This window comes from Capricornis sumatraensis, chromosome 13, assembly GCF_032405125.1.
Source record: "Capricornis sumatraensis isolate serow.1 chromosome 13, serow.2, whole genome shotgun sequence".
Lineage (NCBI taxonomy): Eukaryota > Metazoa > Chordata > Mammalia > Artiodactyla > Bovidae > Capricornis > Capricornis sumatraensis.
In genome coordinates this window covers 78,323,891-78,351,841 of record NC_091081.1, presented here as the reverse complement: position 1 = coordinate 78,351,841, position 27,951 = coordinate 78,323,891, and the positions used below count along the sequence as shown (strand labels likewise).

Below are 27,951 nucleotides of genomic sequence, written 5' to 3'. Positions count from 1 at the left end.
AGAAATGTTAGTTGCTCAGTCATGTTCAGCTCTTTGCAACCCCATGGACTGTAGCCCACCAGGCTCCTCTGTCCATGGAACTCTCCAGGCAAGAATCCTGGAGTGGGTAGCCATTCCCTTCTGCAGGGGATCTTCCCAACCCAGGGATCAAACCCAGGTCTCCTGCATTGCAGGAGGATTCTTTACCATCTGAGCCACCAAGGAAGCCCCTCTGAGAGGGTGGGGACCCATAAAATTAGTGGGTTACATTGAGGGCAAGTTGGGGAGCTATTGCCACGGCCACTGTGGTGTAAGGCCTTGAAAAAATACATCAGGGTGGGTACTTTTTGGGGTTCAGCCTCCTTTTTGTGTGAGGATGAAGCTAAGTCAGCCTGGGGTGCTGAGGCGCAACAGGGCAACCTGCTGTGGGGCTGGGACCTCAGGGCACTCGTTCAGAGAAGGCGGCCGGCAGGAGCCCAGAACGAGGTTGAGGGTAGCCACGTCTGGTTCTGGCCAGGCCCAGAGGACCCAACCACGGGTCCCACCAACACCTGGGATGCGGAGGAACTCTGGATGATGCTGTGTGGATCGGGGAATCCCAGCATCTCCCCAAATCTCAGAGACACCTCCATCCCATACCTCTGCTTCTGTTCACCTAGAAACACTTCAAGAAAGAAGCGGGAGACGGGCAGGCATCTTAAGTATCTTTTCCAAAGAGAGACTTGGCATTCCCTACACGTGCTATTTCAATTACTGCATTGAGCTAGGCTTTTAACAGATGTGAACATTAACTGAATTTATTTTTTTATTAACCAGACTTATGAAAAAGACCAATGTAAAGAAATTACATTTCTTTCTGCATATCCCCATTGGAACGTGTGAACTAGTCCACTCACTGTTGGTATTTGTAAAGCAGAAAGAAGAGTACCGTATAAAGTAGGATGTGCAATTCTCAGTTCCCCTTTCTCATTTCCCCCTCATTTCTTGTGCTTCGAATGTTTTACAAAGTCTGGAGAGAACCGAGGGCAATGTTCTGAGGCTCCAAATCTGTGCGATTGACTGGGTGAGGCTGCGGCTAACACACTGGAGATTAGAATGGATTTGAAACTGGAACCATGATTAAAACTCCATTTCGGACAAGCAAGAAGAATATACATTGACGGTGGAGGAGACAACCAGTAAAAAAGACTGAGAAAGAAGAATGTTGCTCGTAAAGTGTTCAGTTGGGAGAAAGCTAGACAAAGTCGTGGAAGGCGAGGAGGAGACAGCTTCAGGAATTGGTCTGTGACAACCTGGGTCAAGTTAGCTAATTAATCATTAATTCATGCAACAACAATTAAATGCTCTTCCTGTGCCTGGCGGGGAATTGGGCTCCGGGTATACAAAGATGAAAAGACAAAAGCTGCAAAGTCGTTGGCGGCTTGCCAGTTTGGGAGAGGTCACTGGATTTTGCCCCCAGGAAGTTTTGTTGTTGTTCAGTCGTCCAGTCGTGTCTGACCCTTTGCGATCCTGCAGCACGCCAGGCCTCCCTGTCCCTCACCATGTCCCGGAATTTGCCCAACTTCACATGCATTGCATTGGTGATGCCACCCAGCCACCTCATCCTCTGACACCCTCTTCTCCTTCATGCAGTTTTAACAAAGTGATGGGATCGGGGTAAAGCCACAGCAGCTGAGGCCTGGCTGGAAGGGAAGAACTTCCTTTAACACAATTTTGGGTGAGATGCAGGAAAGCACTGGGCTTCTTAGGTGGCGCTAGTTGCAGAGAGCCCGCTTACCAATGCAGCAGACATAAAGAGACGCGTGATTGATCCCGGGGTCGGGAAGATCCCCTGGAGAAGGAAGTGGCAGCCCATGCCAGTATTCTTGCCTGGAGAATCCCATGGACAGAGGAGCCTGGCAGGCTACAGTTCATGGGGTCACAAAGAGTTGGACACGACTGAAGTGACTTAGCCTGCATGCAGGAAAGAAGTGGGGACCTGTGGAATGCATATTGGGAGGCAGAATGTCTTCGGAAAAGAAACAAGAGCATGTGTGTAAACTGAGAGGATAAGGCAATGGATCGAATACGATTTTTCCAATAAATATTTATGGACTAGCTTTTCTGTGTCAGAGACTGTTACTGGGTGAGGGGACATGGAGCAGAACAGCAAAACCCTGTCCTTAGGGGCCCCATTCTAGTGGGGGAGACAGACACATGCTCTGAACATGTGAAAACATTTTCAGATTTGGGGAAGCTTATAAACAGCCTACAAGGCTGGTGATGTGGGAGGGAGCCCTTTGTCCAGAGGCCAGGACCCCTGTGGATGCCGAGGCCGGGATGAGGGGGAGGAGCAGCTCCCAGGCACCCAGGTGAGCAGCCAGGGAGTGGGGGGAGGGGGTGGGGGGTGACGGGGAGGTGGGTGGTGGAAGCGAAGGAAGGAAGGACAAGCAGGAGCAGGGCTGCAGGAGGGGAGGTGAAAACACAGGCAGAGTCAGCTCACCCTTGGCTAGTCAAAACAAAGTGTTTGGCTTTTGTTTTAATTTCAGTGGGAAATGACTGGAGGTTTGAAATAGAAGATGGATTGTTTCCCCTTGTTGGCTGTTAATGGAAAGAGTCTGTTGGTATTGCAGGTAGGGGGACCCCTTCCAGGGCCCAAGAGGGGGCTCTGGTCTAACTTGAAAATGAATTATCCGAGGAGACACAGGTGCTGCCAAAGCAACGGACTTCACTGGGAAGGAAGACCTGGGCAGAGAGTAACACGGTAAGGGAACCCAGGGGTACTGCTCAGCCATGTGGCTTGCATTCTTGGGTTTCCTAAGTGGTGCCAGTGGTAAAGAACCTGCCTACCTATGCAGGAGATGTCAGAGACGTGGGTTTGATCTTTAGGTCAGGAAGATCTCCTGGAGGAGGACATGGCAACCCACTCCAGCGTTCTTGCCTGGAGAATCCCACTGACAGAGGAGCCTGCCAGGCTTCAGTCCATAGGGTCACACAGAATCGGACATCAGTGAAGCGACTTAGCATGCACACACAGGATTAGTTTCCGGGTTGCTGTTTCTGACTGATCACTCTGACTCAGGGTCCTTCCTGGTGGCACACGCCTTGCTCAGACAAAATAGATTCCAGCCAGAGGATTCTAGGAGGTGGTAGGACACGTGGTGTCTCCTTTTGACCTTTCCTGAACTCTTTGGGGTGGTGCTGGCTTTTTAGTTCCATGCTCCTTACTAGATCCTCCTGTCGTAAAATAACTCACATGAACGGTTACTGTGGTGCCCGGCCAGGGTGGGTGGTTTCAGTCAGTGTGTTTCCCCCAATATTGGGACAGGAGATGCAGCAGTGAGAACCCTCAGAAGGCGGGCATGGTGGGTGAGGCCTGAGTGCCCGGCCTGGACCAGGCCCAGGTTTTGGGCACCAGGATGTTGCCAAGTGGTGGCATTTAGGACATTTTGGGATGGAAGGCCATCAGGAGACCGGGGGAAGTCAGAGGTGGGGTTCTGTCCCAGCCCACGGGCTGGTTTAAGGCCTGGAGCCGAAAGGCTGGAGAACCAGCAGAGCTGATGTGCTGAGGGTGGCAGTGAGTGGATTCACCCTTCCTTCCGCTTCTGTTCTCTAGGGGCCCCTGGGAGGCTGAGGGTGCCGTCCTCACACGGATGTGCGTGTCTTTCCTCTTTACGCAGATTCAAGTACTGTTTGGAGAAGGCAATGGCAAGCCACTCCAGTACTCTTGCCTGGAAAATCCCATAGATGGAGGAGCCTGGTAGGCTGCAGCCCATAGGGTCGCGAAGAGTTGGACATGACTGAGTGACTTCACTTTCACTTTTCCCTTTCATGCATTGGAGAAGGAAATGGCAAGTCACTCCAGTGTTCTTGCCTGGAGAATCCCAGGGACGGGGGAGCCTGGTGGGCTGCCATCTATGGGGTCGCACGGGGTTGCACAGAGTCAAACATGACTGAAGTGACTTGGCAGCAGCAAGCACTGTTGAAGAATCAGCCTCACACACAGACACCCAGAAATAACATTTTCCCAGCTATGTGGGCATCCCTCAGCATAGTCAAGTTGACATTAAAATTTATCCTCACAGGAGGATGGAATAATTGATAAAACCCCCAGAGGAAGTGGGAGGCATGGGTGGGCATTCACAGGTGTGTGTGTGTGTGTGTAATAGCGATGCTTTGGTTTATTTATTTTTTTCCTATAATTTTATTTATTTTCGGCCATCTGGGTCTTTGATGCTGAGCACAGGTTTTCTCTAGTTGCAGTGAGCAGGGGCTACTCTCTGGTTTTGGTGTCTGGGCTTGTTGCCATGGCTTCTTTGTTGCGGAGCACAGGCTCTAGGCAGGCGGGCTTCAGCAGATGCAGCATGTGGACGCTTGCAGCATGCAGGAGTTGTGGCACCTGGGCTTAGTTGCTCCTCGGACTCTCCCCGGAGCAGGGATAGAATCCATGTCCCCTGAGTTTCTTAATCAGGGAAGTCCTGTTTTATTTTATTTAAAAAACTTCCCCCCCGACCACTAGCTTTGTTGTATATAATGCACAAATATAAGTAAGTTTCTTCAAGTGCACAATGTGATGATTCGATAGGTGTATATATGGTGAAAGATATCCCCCCCATGGAGTTAACACAGCCATCATCTCACTTATTTACTTATTGCGGGGGTGCGGGTTCTGATGAGAACATTTCTAATCTACTCTCTTGAAGAAGTGAAGTGAACTGAAGTTGCTCTGTTGTGTCCGACTCTTTGTGACTCCATGGACTGTAGCCTACCAGGCTTCTCCGTCCCTGGGATTCTCCAGGCAAGAATACTAGAGTGGGTTGCCATTTCTCCAGGAGATCTTCCCAACCCAGGGCTCGAACCCAGGTCTCCTGCATGGCAGGCAGACGCTTTACCATCTGAGCCACCAGGGAAGCTCTAGCAAATTGCAATTACGCAACACAGGGCTATCAACAATGGGATGCTTCTTTTTAAACTTAGAGGAGGGATACATGAATGAAGAAACTCTGGTGAATTCCTGAACTTCTCTGAGTCTTTTTTTTGTAGATCAGAGAATTACCCTTGGGATTAAATCGCTTTCAAGTGCTAAGGGCTTGGCACAATGCCTGGCACCAGAGCAGACAAGTAGCCAGTAGATTGTACACATGGGGAGAAAGATGCTGAAACAGCGCAGAGGAAGCTGAGGGGCTTCTTCCCCTATGAACAGTATTGTCCTGGAGAACCACTTGAGGGACTTCTCTGAGAGTGAGGGCCTGGAGGGAGGAGCAGGACGGGGCCAGGAGGAGAATGATAACATTTAGAAAGCTGCTGGGGAGGAGGCCAAGGGCGGGGGTCAGGAACTGCTAAGGTTGCTAAGGTCCTTGCTGCTCTGTGGTTCAGTGATATTTTTTCCCTGGAAGTATTTTTTTAAGCCAACAGTTGTATCCAAAAGTGAAGTCTCTCTGTGCTGATTCCAAGAACAACAGAAGTCATATTACAATCATGACTTGACAGGAAAGCAGTACCCAAGAGAGCTGGCCGGGGATGTGTTTGGGAGGGGCTCCCTGCTCATCCCCCAAGCCGACCCGAGTCTGGTCCAACCTGAAGACTCTTACCTGGAAACAGGACCTTACCTTGGAAAGGATGGCCTTGGTGATGCTGACGGTGGCCATGCCCATTTACTTCTCTGTCCCATCCATATGTGCGTCATGCCTGATCAGTCGCTCAATTGTGTCTGACTCTTTTCTACCCTTTGAACTGTAGCCTGCCAGGCTCCTCTGTTCATGGAATTTCCCAAGCAAGAATACTGGAGTGGCTTGCCATTTCCTCTTCCAGGGCATATTCCCCACCCAGGGGTCCAACCCAAGTCTCCTGCATTGGAGGCAGATTCTTTACCGCTAAGCTACCTGGGAAGAGCTACGGGATTTGGTTACATCCAGTAAGAACCTGAGGAATAGCCATTGATACATAATGTTTTGCTATACAGTTTGTATGGTGCAAGATCCACTTATAATATTTTTTGATGGATCTAAATACCCAGTTCATTCTTTTTTCCTTTTTGCCATTTAAAAACATAATTTGAAAGCATAGAATATGTCTATAATACTCCTATCCTAAAAAATTACTTAAACTTTGTGCTATTTTTCTTTGTAACTAGTTTTCCTTGCTCAACAAAAATAGGTAATTTCACCATTAAAATACTATGCTTTTATTTTCGTAATGTCCACTGTCTCTGAAGTCATTAGGTGAATTAAACTTCTTTTGCATGTCTTGTTTCCTTTATATAAAAAATAAAATATACAAATATTTTCATGTAGCTGTTAATAAAAGAAGTTAATTTAATCCTTTGTGATACTGATTTCACAATGTTTCTTTTCTATAAACTGCTGTTGCTTGTTTTAATGAAATAACCTGTGAAATTTCCTGAAGTACTGTTATTTTTCTTTCTCTTCCTTTTTCTCACGTACTTTCAAATTTAGTTTGGAAGTTAGCAGCATCTTTATTTTGGTAGCTAACTGTTAAGGTTCTTATCCTTAAAAAAGTTTTCTTACACAGAAATTAAAAATCCAGAATATATTTATGGCTTTAGACTTGCATTTAAGTTAGGAAGCAGTGTCTATTGCTGGGACTTACCTGGTGGCTCAGACAGTAAAGAATCTGCCCACAATGCAGATAACCTGGATTCAATCCCTGGGTTCAGTCCCTGGGAAGATCCCTTAGTGAAGGAAATGGCAACACACTGCAGTATACTTGTCTGGAGATTTCTGTGGATACAGGGGCCTGGAGGGCTATGGTTTATGGGGTCTCAAAGAGTTTGACTTGACTGAGTGACTAATACACACACACACATATCTATTGCTGATCAGTAGAAGGACGATCTTCATACAAGTAGCTGTCTTTTGACTTTTCTTAGAAAGTGACCTTTTCCTGTTAAATGGCTATTATTAGGAGAGTCATGAGTAGAGATGGAAAGACACTGCATGGGGTTTATTAATGAGGCTTCCTGATATTAAGTCTAAGAAATTTACATCAATATTTCAGATGTTGGTTTGAAAATCTGATCAGAGGTCAATGTAATTGCAATCCTTGCACCATCCAGACTCCTCCACTGGTGCTGTGACTCCTGGCAGGCCAGGTGGCTCCACTTTCTGGACTATTCCTCTTCAGTTTTAACTGAAGTTGCATGTTGTCTTCTGTAGGAGTAGAATAGCATCGGGCTTCCTCAGTGGCTCAGTGGATGAAGAATCCTCCTGCAGTGCAAGAGACACAGAAGTACAGGTTCGATCCCTGGGATGGGAAGATCCCCTGGAGAAGGGAACAGCAAGCCACTCCAGTGTTCTTGCCTGGAAAATTGCTTGGATAAAGCAGTCTGGTGGGCTACAGTCCAAAGGGTCACGAAGAGTCAAACATGACTGAGCAGCTAAACACATATAATAAACAGCATCTATGCACTGAATATCATGTCTGTAAACATGTGCCACCACATGAGCAAACTGAAAAACAGTTGACTTTGCCAATTACCAATGCTTTAATTTATATTATAACCCTATTTGCTTTAAGTATTTTTAAAATTTTCTTGCGGTCTTTGGACTGTAGTCAAATTCTCAGTGGAAACGATGCAAATATTATATTGAACTGAATTTCTATGCAAGTTAAATTTCCACTCTTGGAAAAGTTAAAATAGCCATTGCTTTTGGGCAATCGTTTTCTCTTGATGGTTTTATAATTTAGGCTTTAAATTCTGCTTTATTGATCACAACAAAATGTACTTTGACATTTGAACAATGACAGCATATTAGTTTTTTAAATTTTTTTGGCTGTACGACACAGCTTGTGGGAATTCCCAGAGCAAAAATCAAACCCATGTCCCGGCCATCAGGGTACGGAGTTCTAACCACTGGACTACCAGGGAATTCCCCAGTATATTTGTAATTTTAGAGAACATAGGCTAAGGATGGAGTTTAGTTCAGTTCAGTTCAGTCACTCAGTCGTGTCCGACTCTTTGCGACCCCATGAATCGCAGCAAGCCAGGCCTCCCTGTCCATCACCATCTCCCGGAGTTCACTCAGACTCACGTTCATCGAGTCCGTGATGCCATCCAGCCATCTCATCCTCGGTTTTCCCCTTCTCCTGCTGCCCCCAATCCCTCCCAGCATCAGAGTCTTTTCCAATGAGTCAACTTTTCTCATGAGGTGGCCAAAGTACTGGAGTTTCAGCTTTAGCATCATTCCTTCCGAAGAAATCCCAGGGTTGATCTCCTTCAGAATGGACTGGTTGGATCTCCTTGCAGTCCAAGGGACTCTCAAGAATCTTCTCCAACACCACAGTTCAAAAGCATCAATTCTTTGGCGCTCAGCCTTCTTCACAGTTCAACTCTCACATCCATACATGACCACTGGAAAAACCATAGCCTTAAGATGGACGTCTGTTGGCAAAGTAATGTCTCTGCTTTTGAATATACTATGTAGGTTGGTCATAACTTTTCTTCCAAGGAGTAAGCGTCTTTTAATTTCATGGCTGCAGTCACCATCTGCAGTGATTTTGGAGCCCCCCCCCAAAAAAAAGTATGACACTGTTTCTACTGTTTCCCCATCTATTTCCCATGAAGTGATGGGACCAGATGCCATGATCTTCGTTATCTGAATGTTGAGCTTTAAGCCAACTTTTTTGCTCTCCACTTTCACTTTCATCAAGAGGCTTTTAAGTTCCTCTTCACTTTCTGCCATAAGGGTGGTGTCATCCGCATATCTGAGGTGATTGATATTTCTCCCGGCAATCTTGATTCCAGCTTGTGTTTCTCCCAGTCCAGCGTTTCTCACGATGTACTCTGCGTATAAGTTAAATAAGGAGGGTGACAGTATACAGCCTTGACATACTCCTTTTCCTATTTGGAACCAGTCTGTTGTTCCATGTCCAGTTCTAACTGTTGCTTCCTGACCTGTATACAGATTTCTCAAGAGGCAGGTCAGGTGGTCTGGTATTCCCATCTCTTGCTTTTTCGATGATCCAGCTGATGTTGGCAATTTGATCTCTGGTTCCTCTGCCTTTTCTAAAACCAGCTTGAACATCAGGGAGTTCACGGATCATGTATTGCCTAAGCCTGGCTTGGAGAATTTTAATCATTACTTTACTAGCATGTGAGATGAGTGCAATTGTGCGGTAGTTTGAGCATTTTTTGGCATTGCCTTTCTTTGGGATTGGAATGAAAACTGACCTTTTCCAGTCCTGTGGCCACTGCTGAGTTTTCCAAATTTGCTGGCATATTGAGTGCAGCACTTTCACAGCATCATCTTTCAGGATTTGAAATAGCTCAACTGGAATGCCATCACCTCCACCGTAGTGATGCTTCCTAAGACCCACTTGACTTCACATTCCAAGATGTCTGGCTCTAGATGAATGATCACATCATCATGATTATCTGGGTTGTGAAGATCTTTTTTGTACAGTTCTTCCATGTATTCTTGCCACCTCTTCTTAATATCTTCTGCTTCTATTAGGTCCATACCATTTCTGTCCTTTATCGAGCCCATCTTTGCATGAAATGTTCCCTTGATATCTCTAATTTTCTTGAAGAGATCTCCAGTCTTTCCCATTCTGTTGTTTTCCTCTATTTCTTTGCACTGATCACTGAAGAAGGCTTTCTTATCTCTTCTTGCTATTATTTGGAACTCTGCATTCAGATGCTTATATCTTTGCTTTTCTCCTTTGCTTTTTGCTTCTCTTCTTTTCACAGCTATTTGTAAGGCCTCCCCAGACAGCCATTTTGCTTTTTTGCATTTCTTTTCCATGGGGATGGTCTTGATCCCTGTCTCCTGTACAATGTCATGAACCTCATTCCATAGTTCATCAGGCACTCTATCTATCAGATCTAGGCCCTTAAATCTATTTCTCACTTCCACTGTATAATCATAAGGGATTTGATTGAGGTCATACCTGAATGGTCTAGTGGTTTTCCCTACTTTCTTCAGTTTGAGTCTGAATTTGGTAATGAGTTCATGATCTGAGCCACAGTCAGCTCCTGGTCTTGGTTTTGTTGACTGTAGAGCTTCTCTATCTTTGGCTGCAAAGAATATAATCAATCTGATTTCGGTGTTGACCATCTGGTGATGTCCATGTGTAGAGTCTTCTCTTGTGTTGTGGGCAGAGGGTGTTTGCTATGAGCAGTGCATTTTCTTGGCAAAACTCTATTAGTCTTTGCCCTGCTTCATTCCGCATTCCAAGGCCAAATTTGCCTGTTACTCCAGGTGTTTCTTGACTTCCTACTTTTGCATTCCAGTCCCCTATAATGAAAAGGATATCTTTTTTGGGTGTTAGTTCTAAAAGGTCTTGTAGGTCTTCATAAAACTGTTCAACTTCAGCTTCTTCAGCATTACTGGTTGGGGCATAGACTTGGATAACTGTAATATTGAATCTTTTGCCTTGGAGACGAACAGAGATCATTCTGTCGTTTTTGAAACTGCATCCAAGTACTGCATTTCGGACTCTTTTGTTGACCATGATGATGGCTACTCCATTTCTTCTGAGGGATTCCTGCCCACAGTAGTAGATATAATGGTCATCTGAGTTAAATTCACCCATTCCAGTCCATTCTATTTCGCTCATTCCTAGAATGTCGACATTCACCTTTGCCGTCTCTTGTTTGACCACTTCCAATTTGCCTTGATTCTTGGACCTGACATTCCAGGTTCCTATGCAATATTGCTCTTTACAGCATTGGATCTTGCTTCTATCACCAGTCACATCCACAACTGGGCGTTGTTTTTGCTTTGGCTCCATCCCTTCATTCTTTCTGGAGTTATTTCTCCACTGATCTCCAGTAGCACATTGGGCACCTAATGACCTGGGGAGTTCCTTTTTCAGTATCCTATCATTTTGCCTTTTCCTACTGTTCATGGGGTTCTCAAGGCAAGAATACTGAAGTGGCTTGCCATTCCCTTCTCCAGTGGACCACATTCTGTCAGGATGGAGGGTAAGTATGAAATAAAAGCATTGGGGATTTAGATTCTCTGGTCACCAGGAAATAGATATTTTTTTCCCCCATCAAGCATGATGATGGGGAGAAAATTTGGAAGTCCAGATCAGAGATTCATGAAATTTCTGAGGTATGGAGAATCTTTAATTCTAATATGATCTAATACAATGCTCCTATTTTTATAAAGATGAAAGCAGAAGAAGGAGGTGATTTGTCTGAAGGTGTTCAGCTTTTAGTGGTAGAGATGGAGCCAGGTTTGAACTCAGGCCTCCAGATTCAATGTTCTGCTTATTAGCCAACAAATCATGTAAGTAGAGGTAGGGGGAATAAGGAGGGCTGGGCAGGATTTTGAAAACAATTACCACTGAATTCTCTTTGCTGAGTCCAGCCTTTTTGGAACTCACAACTCTGAACCAAAGGGAGCTAACTAAGCAGTTATCAGGGGGAAATGCAGATGAGATTTGCCTTGCTATGTTTCACACCTTGAAGCCTGCAAGAGATTTGGAATTGAATCCCAATTTTGACATTAATGATTTTAGACTTAGATGCCTCAGTTGTTAAAAAAAAAAAAGGCTAGCCTAAATCAGTGATTTGAAGCTTTACCATATATCAGCTGGAGGATATGTTCAAAAGTAGTTGTGTAGGCTCAGTTCCTAAGCTTCTGATTGTATATGTCCAGGTGAGGCACAAGGATTTGCCTTTCTGATAGGTTTGCAGGTTGTCTGAGAACCACATTTTGAAAACTAGTGGCTTAGAGATAATTTTAAAGGTCCTTTCCTGCACAAAAGCATTCTTTTTTAAAAAAATAACTTTATTAAGGTATAATTTATATGCAGTGGAATGCATGAATCTTAAGGAAATAGTGAGCTGTGACAAATGTATTCATGCATGTAATCACCACCAAAGGCAAGGTGTTAAGATTTTTCCGTCAAGGCAAAAAGCTCCCCAATGCCCTGCTGAAGTCAGTGTCATTTTTTTTCTTCTTTTTAACCAGTTTTTACATTGAAGTATAGTTAGTTTATAGTGTTGTATTGCTTTCAAGTGTACAGCAAAGTGATTCAGTTTTATATATACATATATATTCTTTTTTAGGATCTTTTCCATTACAGATGCTGCATGAAAAATTCTTAACCTTCTTACCTTAACTTTCTCAACAAACAAAATTTATACATTCATGGCACTTGGAAAACAAGGGCAGGGAGAGATTTTATTCGTATGAGAATAAAATTAAGTTTGGTGAGGTCTTCAAATGAAAGATACAAGTTATATTCAGTATGATTTGAATATAGTATTATTTTGAAAGTCATAAATGTTGTAGGAAAAGGAGTGTGGGATGTTTTATGTAACTAGCAAAAGAAAATTGTGGAAGGACTGATTGTACTATAGGTACTGAGCACACGTTTCCCAGTGGTGCCTGGCCAAGGAAGCCGAGCTCATAACAAACCTTATTTATTTAAATTGGAGTCAGTGGGATTTCCCGACAAGAAAAAACAGTTATAAGATCAAAGCATGAAGTGAAAAACCAGGAAATAAGAATTTTATGTAACTTCTACCTAAAGAATTCTGAGGGTAAGAATTTTCGGTTACATTTTATTGATGTTTTTTTCAGAGTTAAAAGAGCATGAAGTCATGGTTTTAATCCCACTTCACTTCTTTCTCAACTTTTAGTACAAATACAGTTGGTTGTTCTACTGAGTTTGGCAGTTCTTTAATCATAACAAAAAGAAATGGGGAAGTCCAAATGTGTACTAAGTTTTTGTGCCTATTACAAATTGCAGCATCTTCTTGCAGGAATATATGTTGGCTGAGGTTGCTATGCTGAGGTTTTAGATATTACATTTTGTACCATATGTAATGTAATTGCTAAACGGACACACTGTTTAAACACTGTCTTAGGCTAGCTTTTAAAATATTCCCAAGAGTTGGAACATGTCTTTTAAAAGGTAAAAGTTACACTTGTAGGTGCAAAAAAATACACCCCCAGTATAAAATAATTTATTTTGTATGTCTTTAAAAACAACCTCAAGTCTGATGTAAGCCACTTAAAAAGAGGTGACTTGCTTTTCTGGTAAAGGTCGAATACACTCTTGATCTGCTTTTGTCCTAATGAGATATGACCCTTATAAAATACAAATGCAAAGGAAAGAAAGAAAACGAACCCATACTTCTCAGTTGGCTTTCTGTTGGCTGTATAACAGGCAGTGTTTTACTTGGTTTTTCACAGACTCAGCAGGGAGGAAGTTGTGTGAGAAAGGGTCTTGTGTTGAAAAGTAGCCTGATTGATCCTTTAGAGACCATCTGGGAAACCTGCCCGCAGAAGATGGTGGGCCTCCTGAACACCAAGTGCTGGGCAGCGTAGCCCCACATAGCACAGAGAAGCTCTGCAACGGTGACCGGCTTAACCAGGGCTCCAGAATTCAAGAATTTCTTTCTTCCTTCCTTCCTTTCTTTTCTCTATTTTTTGGCTGCACTGCGAAGCATGTGGGATCTTTGTTTCCCGACTAGGAATTGAACCTGTGCCCCTTATAGTAGAAGCCTGGAGTCTCAGCCACTGGACCACCAGAGAAGTTCCCTCCCTGCCCCCCAACCCCACAATCTGGGTGATTTGTGACACTATCTGTGATTTTGTTTCAGAAGTAAATATATCAGTTTAAAAATGAGGTTCATTATGGTTATTTTTTGGAAGTCAGATAATAACAAATGCTGGCGAGGATGTAAAGAAATTGGAACCCACATAGTTTGTTGAAGGGATGCAAAGTGATGCAGCCACTTTGGAAAACAGTCTGGCACTTCTGTAAGTGCTTAAACACAGAGTTCCTGTGTGACTGGGGAGCTCCACTCCTCTCTCTCCCTCCCCCTTCTTCCTGTATTCTTTTGAACTCTCCACCCTGGAGGGTAAGCTCCGTAACAGTCCAGGCCTACTCTGTCTCTAACATCTGCGACAGAGTTTGGCACATGGCAGGAACTCAATGTATTTTTAATAGAGCAAACCCGTAGAAAATAGGCATACAGTAAAGTTATTAAGAGCACAGCCTCTGGAGTTACCCTGCATCACTGTGAATTCAGGCCTAACTCTTCGTGTGGGACCTTGCTTTTATTATTCAGCCTCTTTGAGCCTCAGTTTCCTCAGCTGTGAAATGGGATAATAACAGCACATACGATTTTTGACTGACAAGCCCTCAAGAAAACATATTAAAAATAAATAAATTCATTTTAAAACTGACTAAAGAAATTTATTTAATAAAAAGTTAGTAAGAATTGATTGCATAACACTTTGTGCCATATAAAACGAGCGTCATCTCCGTAGATGAATAAGATGTGGTCTCTGGCTTCAAGATCATGAGGAAGCGTCACCCTAGTTAAAAAGAGATCCCTAAAAACCAAGAAAGAGACCTAAGCCTGAGGAGAATATGTAAAGAGAATGCACAACCTTAGCCAAACACTTTAGTTTAGCCTAACTTCGTTCCCAGGCTTTGGCATTAAGGAGAGTCGTTTTGAATTGAATTTATTTCTCCAAAATATTGTGTATGGAGACATTAATTCCTATGTATTTCAAGTGGACACAATTTGGCCATCACGAGAAAATTTAATTTTATGCCTGGCCTATTTGCTTCTATTAAAAACAATGAAGGGAATTCCCTGGTGGTCCAGTGGTTAGGACTCAGTACTTTGACTGCCGAGGGTTGAGGTTCAGTCACTGGTCAGGGAATTAAGATCCCACAAGCCTCACAGTAAGGCCAAAAAAAAAGAGAAAAGAACAATGAAAATGAGTACACTGAGCACAGCATAAATTCCAAAATAGGGCTTTGTTTTCCTCTTCTTTAAAGTGTGTTCAGTGGGAGTGTTTCCCCCGCCCCTGATGATAGCTTGGGCAGGTGCTTTGACTCTGGGACTCTGTAGGTCCTTTTAGTTCTGTCAGTTGTGATCATAGTAGCAGGTTGTGCCTTTCTTGATCTAAAGTTCCCCTTATTCCAGAGTTCCAGAAGATATGAAAGAATTCACATTTCAGAAATGTGATACCTTATGCGAAAACAAAATAGAGATAGGAGACTAGGCCATAAGCCAATCGATTCTTTCCTCAGATTTACTGACTCTCGCTAATAACAATCAAACTTGGAACATTAATCAGCACAAAGCACCCCAAAACTTCTGCAGCTGTTGTAAGATCACTTATAGCTGGGGACTTCCCTGGTGGTCCAGGGGCTAAGACTCCGCATTCCCAATGCAGGAGGCCCAGGTTTGATCCCTGGTCAGGGAACTAGATCCTACAAGCCGAAACAAAGAAAAAGGAAATTCTACTTGCTGTGATGAAGATCGAAGATCCTGTGTGCCACAACCAGGACCTGGCGCAGCCAGGTAAATAAATATACGCACATTTTTAAACAGATCCTCTGTAGTTGGAGAGCTAGAGTTGGCACATTTTGCAAACTTTCTCAGAAGATTAAGATGCTCTACAGACACTTCCAAAACATGGAGGCAAATGGAATCATTGCCAGATCTGCTAGTTTGGGTGCTCTCAACCTGGCTGTTTAAACCAGGAGCTGTCTCGATGACATCCTTAAGAGAGAAGAGAATCCTGGGGAGAAGAGAGTGGCAGCTGCAAGGTGGCACACTCTTATTCTTAGCAGACTGACATTAGGAACTTTTTGTAAAAGAATCATGGCTAAGTTTTTAATCAACACAGTTTTCAAGAGTGCATTGTTGGAAATAGCTAAAGTAAAAGTCGTTATTGTTAAGAACATTACTACAAGCATACAATGTCTACCTAATGGTTTACGGTTGTCACTATCATACCTAAAAAATATTAAAGAATCCGCTTGCAATGCAGGAGACCTGGGTTCGATCTCTGGGTTGGGAAGAGCCCCTAGAGAAGGGAAAGGCTACCCACTCCAGTATTCTGGCCTGGAGAATTCCATGGATTGTATAGTCCATGGGGTCACAAAGAGTCAGACACGACTGAGTCACTTTCAAGGGACTATTTCTTGTCATATACTGTAGCTAGGAGCTTTCTTTCTCTCCTTCTTTTCTAAGATTTTAAATACATTCAATTTACTCTATAACAAAATAGATTCTAGTAATTTTCCCCCTTTCTGGTTCTCCAGTCACATGTTAAGAGCCTGAAGAGGCTTCATACTCGAGAGCTATGAATGCTGGTCTCTGGGGTCCTTGTATGATCCCAGGAGGTGCAGACCTGAATAGCTGCAATGGGAAAAAATTGGAGAAACTTTTACTAAAGCTGTTTGGTATAGTTAGTCATTTCTCAGTTTCCCAAACCCCTATCCTCACTGCTACCAGGATACAGGTTGTACAGGCCTAGCTCCGCTCATGATCACTTCTTGCCAGTGTGCCTGAATCTCTCTGGCCCCTGTAAGCATTCTGAGTCTCAGGTTTGCTTTCCCATAAACTCTCACATTATGTTCAAGGTTTGTACCTGACTTGATCAGGAAAATCTCAGCTTCTGCTTTGCTTGTGTGTGTCTCAGGTGTGCCCGACTCTTTGCGACCGCATGGACTGTAGCCCAACAGGCTCCTCGGTCCATGGGGTTCTCTAGGCAAGAATACTGGAGCAGGTTGCCATTTCCTACTCCAGGGGACATTCCAGACCCAGGGATCAAACCTGTGTCTCTTGCAATCTTTGCTGTGATCTAAATGCTGTAGTTAGTAAAGTGAGTCCACTGTACTTGATAATGGCATCAGGGAATGTGTGGCTGGGTAAGGAATTTAGTATTTAAAAACTAAAAACAAGTTGACAAATAGACACTATAAAACAAATCAAAACCCTCTCATTTCACTGATGAGCTTCTTAATACAGGATTTAGTGCTTAAAAAATTATCATGATTATTGCTAAATCTGTTCAGCAGATTTTGATCACATATTGTAATTAAGCATTGTTTGCCCTCCTCTTCTTTTTTTTTTTAACCTAAAGCATTAATGAAAACATAAGCTTTTTGTTCTGCAGCTTCCTAGTGCATTGCTAAATGGGAAAAGGCCACAGTGTCTCCTGATATCATAATTACAGTATCCACGGCTTTTGACCCTGGTACTATGTTGTAATAAATTCTGAAATCAGGGCTAGATTTTATTTATTTTTGCATCTCTCCTTGGCTTTTAACATGTTTAATACATTATTAGGGGGAGAATATTTCTCATCACTGTTTTTTTTTCTTCCTGGAAGATGATTTACAAAAAATAGTAAGGTCATTGTAAGTATATACCTCCTAAAAGAGATAAAATTTATTTTGTGCCAATTAGTCATTTATTTCAATAGCATGAAAAATTGCAAAACAAATAAGGAACATAAAATCAGGACAGTCTCTCCACATTCTTTTATAGCTGAAAAATCACACAAGGACCTTTTGTCTGAATGTTTTAGTTTGCTGCTACCATTAAAAGAACTCTTAAATCGCTACCCTAGACACAGTTATTGTGGGCAAGTCTTCAGGACTTGCCAACCTTTTCTCTTCTTCAAACTAAAGCAGGTCAATAAAAGGGAGAGATGGAAGACACAGAGAATAAGGGGCACACACACACACACACACACACACATGGCTGCCTCTGTGACCACCCTGCAGGCTCATTTGGTGTTTTATGGCCTTCATTGTCTTGCTCAGGACCGGGAACCGATGACCACACCGCATGGTGACCTGTGAACACCCAGATGCAGCTGAGCTCTATTGTCAAAGAAAACAACACAGGTGAGCTCGCATATGCCCAGCAAGAGACACAATCACCGCAGAGACAAATGGTAAGCAAGCAGCGATGGTTAGCATCTTGTATAAATTACTATAATTATAATTTTTTTAATTAAAAAAGCAGAGGTTTTTAATTGCTTCTTTGGTGTATTTGTAATCAGTCCAGAATGTTCTCCGTAAAACCTGCCATTCCTTTTTGTCATCATCAGCACCAACTTCAACAGCATTTACTCACAGAGTACTTGGGACCCCTTGCCTTCTACAGCATCCCTTCTGTCTCCCCCAGCCAACATCCTGCCTGCACACTCGGACCCTCCCCCAGCCTCCTCCATCCTGCTGCACTACCCATTACTAGGGGGGCCCTTACACCACTCCTCCTGACCCCGAAACCAAGGGGTGAGTACGAGTCCTGTGGACTCTATGGTGGGTGAGCCAGAAGATAATAATCCATCATAAAAGGGTGAGTAAGAAAGTAACAATCTGATATAATAGGGAAGGAAGCCGAAGTTCAAGGACAGTCATATAGGAATAAGAGGGCCCACTGAGATTGAAGCCTGGCTTCCCAGAATCCTTGAATCCCCAGAATCCTCACAAGCACCTTATTAACCCTCTGCTCAACACCATCCCCCACCCAGACCCAAAGCCACAGACTTCTCACCCAGCTCTCATCAGGACTGACAGAGTATCTCTGACACCCCCACATTGCATGCCTACTGTGAATATTCTACATGGATTGAATATAAGGAGGTTAATGACAGTGGGTTGGCCAAAAAGTTTGTCCATTTCCCCCTAGAATGTTATCGAAAAACCCAAACAACCTTTTTGGGCCAATGCAGTAATAACATGCCAATTGGGTCTGGAATTATAAAAACAGTGTTTTCAGATAAGCATAACTGTTGTTCCCATTTAAAAATAATTTAACAAATGTCAACTTTATTGAGGTATAACAGACATATGAAATTATAAGATATTTAAACCATGCATCTCAATAATTTGATATACTTTTATATATTGTGAGGGCTTCCCAGGTGGCTCAGTGGTAAAGAATCTGCCTACCAGTGCAGGAGATGCAGAGTGAATCCCCGAGTTGGAAAGAGCCCCTGGAGAAGGAAACATCAGCTCACTCCAGTATTCTTGCCTGGGAAATCCCATGGACAGAGAAACCTGGTGGGCTATGGTCCATGGAGTCGCAAAGAGTCAGATACGACTTAGTGATTAAACAGCAACATAATATTGTGAAAGGATTCTCCCATTTGGTTAATTAACAAGTTTATCACTTTACATATTTATCTTTCTTTTTCCTCCATGAGAACATTTAAGTTCTACTGTCTTGGTTGTTGTTTAGTAGACCCCGTGGACTGCAGCAGGCCAGGCTTCCCTGTCCACTGTCACCCAGGGTTTGGTCAAATTCATGTCCATTGAGTCAGCGATGCCATCCAATCATCTCATCCTCTGTTGCCCTCTTCTCCTCCTGCCCTCAATCTTTCCCAGCATCATGGTCTTTTCCAATGAGCCAGCTCATTGCCAAAGATGTAGCCAAAGTATTGGAGCTTCAGCTTCAGCATCAGTCCTTCCAATGAACATTCAGGATTGATTTCCTTTAGGATTGACTGGTTTGATCTCTTTGCTGTCCAAGGGACTCTCAATAGTCTCCTCCAGCACCACAGTTTGAAAGCATTAGTTCTTTGGCATTCAGCCTTCTCTATGATCCAACTCTCACATCCGTATATGACTCCTGGAAAAACCATAGCTTTGAAGAGATGTACCTTTGTCAGCAAAGTGATGTCTCTGCTTTTGTATGAGCAAGCTCTGGGAGTTGGTGATGGACAGGAAAGCCTGGTGTGCTGCAGTCCATGGGGTCGCAAAGAGTCGGTCATGACTGAGTGACTGAACTGAACTGAAGGCTTGTCATAGCTTTTCTTCTTAGGAGCCAAGTGTCTTTAATTTCATGGCTGCAATCACTGTCTGCAGTGATTTTGGAGCCCAAGAAAATAAAGTCTACTCTCTTAAGAAATTTCAATTATACGTATTTTTAAACAATTCATTTGAGACTCAGAGAGGAGCCATCCTGTAGCTAGCTGGTGGTTGAGCCAGAACCCTGGCTCATGAAGTGGGGGGCTTAGAAGAGATGCTGTGGGGCACAGGGAAAGAAAAGGGAAGGTGGAGACCTGAGAAGGAAATTCCTGTCTTCCCCCCTCCCCTTTGTTGTCCTGGCCTCAGTTCAATTTCATCTCTGTGCAGTCAGCGAAGAACCGTCACAAAGGGAAACTGGGCCCTTGGAAGGTGGGCCCACTTTTTCATCTCAGCAAGGATTATTAACTGCAATTTTGAAAACATGAAAAAAAGACTACCCTATTTTTGGAGATTGTTTCCTACAGTTTTCATTTGAATCATGTTATCACATTCTGTTTATCCTTCTGAATTTGAAGGAATCATAAAAATGCTCAACTGTGCTGACATCTGGCCTGTTGTATCTATGAGTCATCTTAGGAAGCCTTCTTCCATGTATGAAACATTCTACCATAGCTTGTTAAATACTGAACTGCTTCCTTGCTAATCCTACTCTTTTCTAATTCTAAAATAAGAAAAAAAGTTCATTTAATTTTTAAATGAGATTTTAAAAATCTGTTGTTTTTAGATAGCAAAATATTCTCAGCCCACTCTTCGCAGCTGGGGAATAGTTACTTTTATGGACTTTTCTCTTGCTTTTTATGCTTGCCTTCTGAATTTCATGTTCAGATCATTTTTCTATAAGTTGAGAGAGGTTTATGTTACTTATAAGGTACTAGCAGGTCTCTAAATGACCAAATCAGTGGTTCTCAAACTCTTTGGTCTTGGGATCTTTTTATGTGGTTTTTTATGGGATTCACCTAGAGCCAGACATCTGGAATGCGAAGTCAAGTTGGCCTTAGAAAGCATCACTATGAACAAAGCTAGTGGAACTGACGGAATTCCAGTTGAGATATTTCAAATCCTGAAAGATAATGCTGTGAAAGTGCTGCACTCAATATGCCAGCAAATTTGGAAAACTCAGCAGTGGCCACAGGACTGGAAAAGGGCAGTTTTCATTCCAATCCCAAAGAAAGGCAATGCCAAAGAATGTTCAAACTACCGCATAATTGCACTCATCTCACATGCTAGTAAAGTAATGCTCAAAATTCTCCAAGCCAGGCATCAGCAATATGTGAACCGTGAACTTCCTGATGTTCAAGCTGGTTTTAGAAAAGGCAGAGGAACCAGAGATCAAATTGCCAACATCAGCTGGATCATCGAAAAAGCAAGAGAGTTCCAGAAAAACATCTATTTCTGCTTTCTTGACTATGCCAAAGCCTTTGACGGTGTGGATCACAAGAAACTGTGGAAAATTCTGAAAGAGATGGGAATACCAGACCACCTGACCTGCCTCTTGAGAAATCTGTATGCAGGTCAGGAAGCAACAGTTAGAACTGGACATGGAACAACAGACTGGTTCCAAATAGGAAAAGGAGTGTGTCAAGGCTGTATATTGTCACCCTGCTTATTTAACTTCTATGCAGAGTACATCATGAGAAATGCTGTGCTGGATGAATCACAAGCTGGAATCAAGATTGCTGGGAGAAATATCAATCACCTCAGATATGCAGATGACACCACCCTTAGGGCAGAAAGTGAAGAGGAACTAAAAAGCCTCTTGATGAAAGTGAAAGAAGAGAGTAGTTGGCTTAAAGCTCAACATTCAGAAAACGAAGATCATGGCATCTGGTCCCATCACTTCATGGGAAATAGATGGGGAAACAGTAGAAACAGTGTCAGATTTTATTTTGGGGGGCTCCAAAATCACTGCAGATGGTGATTGCAGCCATGAAATTAAAAGACGCTTACTCCTTGGAAGAAAAGTTATGACCAACCTAGATAGCATACTGAAAAGCAGAGACATTACTTTGCCAACAAAGGTCTGTCTAGTTAAGGCTATGGTTTTTCCTGTGGTCATGTATAGATGTGAGAGTTGGACTGTGAAGAAAGCTGAACACCAAAGAATTGATACTTTTGAACTGTGGTGCTGGAGAAGACTCTTGAGAGTCCCTTCGACTGCAAGGAGATCCAAACAGTCCATTCTGAAGGAGATTAGCCCTGGGATTTCTTTGGAAGAAATGATGCTAAAGCTGAAACTCCAGTACTTTGACCACCTCATGAGAAGAGTTGACTCATTGGAAAAGACTCTGATGCTGGGAGGGATTGGGGGCAGGAGGAAGAGGGGACGACAGAGGATGAGATGGCTGGATGGCATCACGGACCTGATGTCTGTGAGTTTGAGTGAACTCCAGGAGTTGGTGATGGACAGGGAGGCCTGGCATACTGCAATTCATGGGGTCGCAAAGAGTTGGACACGACTGAGTGACTGAACAGAATTACTAATTAAAAAATAAGTTTATTAATATTTTTATTTATTTATTTGGTTATGCTATGTCTTAGTTGCAGCACACAGAATCTTCAATCTTTGTTGTGGCATATGGAATCTATTTTCCCAACCAGTGATTGAACCCAGACTCCCTGCATTGGGAGCAAGGAATTTTAGCCACTGGACCACCAGGGAAGTCAGGAAGATCACCAATGTTTACCCATAATGGAAATTAAAACTGAGAAAATTGTGATATATTTGTTTATAATTCATTTAAAGTAGTGATGATAATGTTAAGTGAAGCAACATTATTTTTTAATAAAAAAATATACCAGACCAAAAGAATCTGTGAGAATGGCATTGTTTTACATTCTGGCAAATGACTTCACTATCTGCTTTAATAGAAGTCAGTTGATACTGTAAAGCAATTATCCTTCAATTAAAAATAAATGAATTAAAGAAAGAAGACAGTTGAATTCTCATATCTGCTTCTGCTTTGATTTGTTGCAATATCACACATCATGTAGCCTCTGGAAAATTCTACTGCAAAAAGCCCAAATAACTTTGTTTTATTATGAAAATGGTTTGACTTTATGGAACACCAGGAGAGTCTTGGGACTATGATAGCCTCCAAACCACACTCTGATAACAGCTACACTCAACCACCATGATAAGGCTTAGAAGAACCTAAGAGGCTATTTCTAATAGGTACAGTTTCCATAAAAAACCCCTCCAAAATGTTAGCTATCCACATGTGTGCTTGTAGGGTACCTTTCCATGACTGCATTTGGGATTTCCTTTTTTTTTTTTTTTTTTTTTGGTGAATTTCATCATTTACATGCTATCAGAAGATCCTAATGCTTGGCAGTAAACAACATAATACAATGGTTAAGAAAAATTGCTTTATAAGGTGCAGAGCACTGTGTGCTTCCCTTTGTGTTAAAAATAAAGAGTGAGGAAGAGATACTTTTATAGACTTTCTAGAAGAATATATAAAAAGCTAGGAATAGTGCCTATTTTTGGTGTGATGACTAGGGAGCAGAGTCTTGGAGTAGAAAAGAAGGATTACCTCCCATTTATGGACTTCCCAGGTGGCACAGTGGTGAAGAATCCACGGAGACACAAGTTCAATCCCTAGGTCAGGAAAATCCCCTGCAGTAGGAAATGGTGACATGCTCCAATATTCTTGCTAGGGAAATTCCATGGGCAGAGCAGCCTGGCCGGCTACAGTCCATGCGCTTTCAAAGAGTTGAACATGACTGAGTGTGTGTGTGCATGCGTGTGCGTGCACACGCACACACACACACACACAATCCTCCCATTTATGGTTCATGATTTATTTTTTATTAAAATTTTTTTTTGTCCATGCCATGAAGCATGGTGGGGGGGGTGGGGTGGATCTTTGTTCCCTGACCAGGGATTGAATCCGTGCCCCCTGCAGTGGAAGCAGAGACTTTTTACCACTGGCCCACCAGGGAAGTTCCCACCATTTTTTAACCAGTTGCATGTAATAGTTTCTCAAATAAAAGATGTAACTAATAACAAAAGGAAAAAACAACAAAACCTTCAGAATCAGAGAGATTTAATTTAGAACCTTCAGTTCAGTTCAGTTCAGTCACTCAGCCATGTCCCACTATTTGCAACCCCATGGACTGCAGCACGCCAGGCTTCCCTGTCCTTCACCAACTCCCAGAGATTGCCCAAACTCATGTTCATAGAGTCAATGATGCCACCCAACCATCTTATCCTCTGTCATCCCCTTCTCCTCCTGCCTTCAATCTCTCCCAGAATCATGGTCTTTTCCAATGAGTCAGTTCTTTGCAACATGTGGCCAAAATATTGGAGTTTCAGCTTCAGCATCAGTCCTTGCAATGAATATTCAGGACTGATTTCCTTTAGGATTGACTGTTTTGATCTCCCTCAACTTAGAACCTTAGTCTGCCATTTATTACCCACACAGAGTATGAAAGTGAAAGTGTTAGTTGCTCAGCCACATCTGATTCTTTGAGATCCCATGGACAGTAGCTCACCAGGCTCCTCTGTCTATGGGATTTTCCAAGCAAGAATACTGGAGTGGGTTGCCATCATCTCCTTCTCCAGGGGATCTTCCTAACCCAGGGATCAAACCTTGATCTCCTGTATTATAGGCAGATTCGTAACCATCTGAGCTACCAGGAAGCCCACACAACTTAGACCTAATTACTGGGCCTGTTTCTTACCAAGTTTTTTAACCTGCAAGTTGAAGTTACTGATAGTATCCACATCATAAGACTACTGTGAGTATTAAATGAGAAAGTAAAAATAATATCTTATTCTTGGCCCATCAAAGCATATGTTTTACATATTGCTAATCATCATCATCATCACTTTATGAATCAAAGGCTTATTTTGGGAAAGTTGCTAAGCGTTATTTAATTTTCCTTTTATTGGGTGATTCTGAAGTTTCATTAGACAATATGATAATGTAATTGCAATCATGATCAGCTCATTGAAGACCTGTTAAAAAGTCTAGATTGGGCTTCTCTGGTGGCTCAGTGGTAAAGAATCTATCTGTCAATGTGGGAAGCTAGGGTTCGATCCCAGGTCCAAGAAAATCCTGCGTGCTGCAGAGCAGCCAAGCCTGGGTGTCACAGCTATTGAATCTGTGCTCTGGAGCTCTTGAACTGCAACTACTGAGCCCATGAGCCCTGGATCCCATGCTCCACAATAAGAGAAGCCCTCACGCCACAACTAGAAACTAGCCCCCACTCACTGCAACTAGAGAAAAGCCTACCCAGCAACAAAGACCCAGCACAGACAAAAACAAAAACAAATAAATAAAAAATTGCTTAAAAAATTCTAGATTATTCTATCAATTTTGACTACATCTTCTTATCTTTATGCTTAATATTGTTCGTGCATAACCGTACACCTTATGTTTCCCTCCTGTCCTTGGTCACACTTAAGCTGGGCCTGGCTCTTCAGTCCAGGGTTGCTTTACTCTGAGGCAGAATCTCTAGCTCTCAGGCAAGCAGTCTGAACTTGCCTTTTGCCTGTGCTATGCTTGATTGTGCTTCATTCTGCCCTGTCATTCCTGTGTGGGATTTGGAGCCATCTATTTTTAGTAAACTTTTAATTTCCTGATTATTCTGCTCAACTAGGCTAAATTTGTAAGTTCCTGATCCTCTGATTTTGATTCGGTGTATATATATATATATATGTTTTTTTTTTTTATTTATATATTTATTCGGCTGCATTGGGTCTTAGTTGCAGCATGCAGAATCTTTGTTGTGATGCACAAACTCTCTAGTTGTGGTAAGCAGGCTCAGTAGTTGCAGTGCCTAAGCTTAGTTGCTCCACAGCATGTGGGATCTTAGTTCCCTAACCAAGGGTTGAACTTGCCTCCTTGCATTGCAAGGTGGATTCTTAACCACTGGACCACCAGGGAAGTCCCTCCGTGTATGTTCATTCCTGTACTGCATTAATGCATTCTTACTTAACCTAATATCTATATGATTATTTTCTGCATTCTTCACATCCCATGTTTTTGGGTTGGCTCCTTGATGTCACTTCACAAGTGTCTAAGCCTCATCTGCTAGTTCTTGGTGCCTAACAAATCTGACCGTTCCTATCTGAATAATGCACAGATTTATGTGAGAAGCAGATTCATGATACAAGTGAAATGCATGGTGTTCCCTAGCAGAGATGGCTTTGGTTGAGACAGCACCCTATAAAGGGTGCTGCTTATTAGAGTTTGCCAGAATCTTGGTAGCAACTGTTGTGAGTTCACCCAGTCCAGATACAAGTATAAAATAATAGCTATGAAATTATTGGGAAGACAGAAGGATTTATTAAGTATGAAATGAGAAATATAGCCTTTATTTTAGTGTAGTTCAGTTTCTCAGCCTGAGCACCACTGACATTTTGAGTGGATAACTAATTCAGTGTTGCCGGGGCTGTTCTGTGCATTGTTAGGTGTTCAGCAGCTCCCTTGGTCCAACCTGCCGGGTGCCATGGCACCCCGTTAGCCACGATGATCACAAGTATCTCCAGGTTTTACCAAATGTCCTCTGGGGGTGAAAATCACTTCCTGTTGAAGACTGCTGGTCTTGTCATTGTAAATTTATAACAGTTTAGTCTAACTTAATTTTCAGCAAAATGGGTGCAAGAATATTGGACTTAATATCCTTCTTCAATTTTTTCATTTTGTGAAACTATTTTATTATTGTTAATTTTTTGTTTTCATTCTTTCATTTTTGTTTCTCTTACCAGAATACTGAATTTGTATATATATTTGCTACATTTCTTGTAATTGTTTTTTTATTATGATTATTATCCATATTGAGTGATCACACTGTTGTGATTATCTTGGTCTTGAAGATCTTTTTTGTACAGTTCTTCTGTGTATTCTTGCAACCTCTTCTTAATATCTTCTGCTTCTGTTAGGTCCATACCATTTCTGTCCTTTATTGAGCCAATCTTTGCATGAAATGTTCCCTTGGTATCTCTAATTTTCTTAAAAAGATCTCTAGTCTTTCCCATTCTGTTGTTTTCCTCTATTTCTTTGCATTGATCACTGAGGAAGGCTTTCTTGCTATTCTTTGGAATTCTGCATTCAGATGCTTATATCTTTCCTTTTCTCCTTTGCTTTTCACTTCTCTTCTTTTCACAGCTATTTGTAAGGCCTCCCCAGAAATCCATTTTGCTTTTTTGCATTTCTTTTCCGTGGGGATGGTCTTGATCCCTGTCTCCTGTACAACGTCACGAACCGCAGTCCATAGTTCATCAGGCCCCTTAAATCTAGTCCCTTAAATCTATTTCTCACTTCCACTGTATGATCATAAGGGATTTGATTGAGGTCATACCTGAATGGTCTAGTGGTTTTCCCTACTTTCTTCAATTTAAGTCTGAATTTGGCAATAAGGAGTTCATGATCTGAGCCACAGTCAGCTCCTGGTCTTGGTTTTGTTGACTGTATAGAGCTTCTCCATCTTTGGCTGCAAAGAATATAATCAATCTGATTTTGGTGTTGACCATCTGGTGATGTCCATGTGTAGAGTCTTCTCTTGTGTTGTGGGCAGAGGGTGTTTGCTATGAGCAGTGCATTTTCTTGGCAAAACTCTATTAGTCTTTGCCCTGCTTCATTCCGCATTCCAAGGCCAAATTTGCCTGTTACTCCACGTGTTTCTTGACTTCCTAATTTTGCATTCCTGGAATGTGAAGTCAAGTGGGCCTTAGAAAGCATCACTACGAACAAAGCTAGTGAAGGTGATGGAATTCCAGTTAAGCTATTTCAAATCTTGAAAGATGATGCTGTGAAAGTGCTGCACTCAAAAGATTCATTCCTTTCCGTCAGGCGGCAGCCATCAGGGAGAGCCGACAAGGGCGCCGATGAGTACATCCAGGAGCTGTGGAGGAAGAAGCAGTCGGATGTAATGCGCTTCCTGCTGCGGGTGCGCTGCTGACAGTACCGCCAGCTCTCCGCGCTGCACCGCGCCCCGCGCCCCACCCGGCCCGACAAGGCGCGCAGACTGGGTTACAAGGCCAAACAAAGCTATGTCATATACCGGATCCGTGTGCGCCGCGGGGGCCGCAAACGCCCAGTTCCTAAGGGTGCCACCTACGGCAAGCCTGTCCACCATGGTGTCAATCAGCTCAAGTTTGCTCGAAGCCTGCAGTCGGTTGCAGAAGAGCGCGCTGGCCGTCACTGTGGGGCCCTGAGGGTCCTGAATTCCTACTGGGTTGGTGAAGATTCTATGTACAAATTCTTTGAGGTTATCCTGATTGATCCATTCCATAAAACTATCCGAAGAAACCCTGACACCCAGTGGATCACCAAACCAGCCCACAAGCCCAGGGAGAGGCGGGGGCTGGCATCTGCGGGCACAAAGAGCTGAGGCCTGGGCAAGGGTCACAAGTGCCACCACACTGTGGGTGGCTCTCGTCGTGCAGCGTGGAGAAGGCGCAATACTCTCCAGCTCCGTCGCTACCGCTAA

General features: G+C 43.0%; 1 non-coding gene and 1 pseudogene across 1 annotated transcript; one reads left to right on the top strand and one right to left on the bottom strand.

Moving 5' to 3' along the window:
* Positions 1-355: 355 nt before the first annotated feature.
* LOC138089590 (large ribosomal subunit protein eL15-like) lies at positions 356-27,951 on the top strand (annotated as a pseudogene).
* On the bottom strand, positions 4,797-4,868 carry TRNAG-GCC (transfer RNA glycine (anticodon GCC)). The gene has a single exon. It is a non-coding gene; the product is annotated as a tRNA-Gly (tRNA).